The sequence below is a fragment of the Triticum dicoccoides genome, unplaced genomic scaffold (assembly GCF_002162155.2).
Source record: "Triticum dicoccoides isolate Atlit2015 ecotype Zavitan unplaced genomic scaffold, WEW_v2.0 scaffold98708, whole genome shotgun sequence".
Lineage (NCBI taxonomy): Eukaryota > Viridiplantae > Streptophyta > Magnoliopsida > Poales > Poaceae > Triticum > Triticum dicoccoides.
Window position 1 is genome coordinate 872 of NW_021315573.1, and position 1,173 is coordinate 2,044.

At 43.0% G+C, this 1,173-nt stretch overlaps 1 pseudogene; it reads right to left on the reverse strand.

Annotated features, from left to right (window-relative positions):
- Nucleotides 1–429: 429 nt before the first annotated feature.
- Nucleotides 430–1,155, reverse strand: LOC119348625 (annotated as a pseudogene).
- Between the last annotated feature and the right edge of the window lie 18 nt (nucleotides 1,156–1,173).

The window sequence follows — 1,173 nt, forward strand, 5'->3', positions numbered from 1 at the left end:
ATTTTATTTTTATCCAATAGTGTAACTATTAACCTAGCAGGGAAAATATGCTCCCCTTTACTTATCAAATAGTGTAATTAAGCACCAACATGGTTGTTAATTGGTAGTCCCTCCGTCCTAACATAAGAGTCTAAACTTTGTACTAACTTTATTACAAAATTGTACTAAGCTTGAAACACTTATTTTGGGACGGAGGAAGTACTTAATAAGGAGATGGTTGGAGGAAATAACCATGTCTCGATGCCTTCATATATCATGTCACATACAACAAAGTAATAATGGCAGCATGTTGGTTGTTTTTCTCTAAAAGAAAGATAAAGGTTGATGCATGGATGCCTTTATTATGCGATAATAATGTGATTGTGGGCAGTGTAAAACTGTCCCGATGGTTGGTAAGTACGTTTACATACAAAAAGAAAGAGTTTAATATTACACTTCTCGCTTCTTCAGCTTAACTATAATCCCATTTTTCATCTCTAGTATACAACATGCCTTGGGCTCGATGCTTTGCCCTTTCACCAGATGCACATTGAAGTTCCATAGCGTTGAGGCCACGACAATCATCATCTGCATAACCGCGATTTCCTTACCGAGGCACATCCTTGGCCCCGAGTTAAAGGCCAGGAACTTGTGAGATGGTACATACCTTAGACCATTGCCATCCTTCGAGAGCCACCTGTCTGGGTTATAGTCAAGGCAATCATTACCCCCATATGCCCTCCATTCTCCCCATGGAATGGAGAGAAATAAAGATGGCGTCGCCGGCATGCACCTCATGGCCACTCGGCATTGTATCATCAGCGACCACCGTCTTGAGCTCAGTAGGCGCCGCCGGTACAACCTGAGAGTCTCATACAAGGCAGCCCGAAGATAGGATAAAGATCTGGTCTCATCCGGCTCAAATATCACCATAGTGCCAACACCAGCTACTACTTTGTGTGATGCAATCGGTGAGAGTTCGTTGCGGATGATTGAAACGATGTTAGGGTTCTGGGCGAGGTTGTAGAAGATCCATGTCAGGGCTATTCCAACTGTGTCCCTCGCAGCGAGCATGTAGCCAATGGTGATAGCACAAAACAAGTCATCATTAGCGTAGTATGGGTCATCGAGGAAGAAAGATACAATATCCACACCTTGTTCTTCCTCATCATTATTAACTTGCCACGTCTTGAT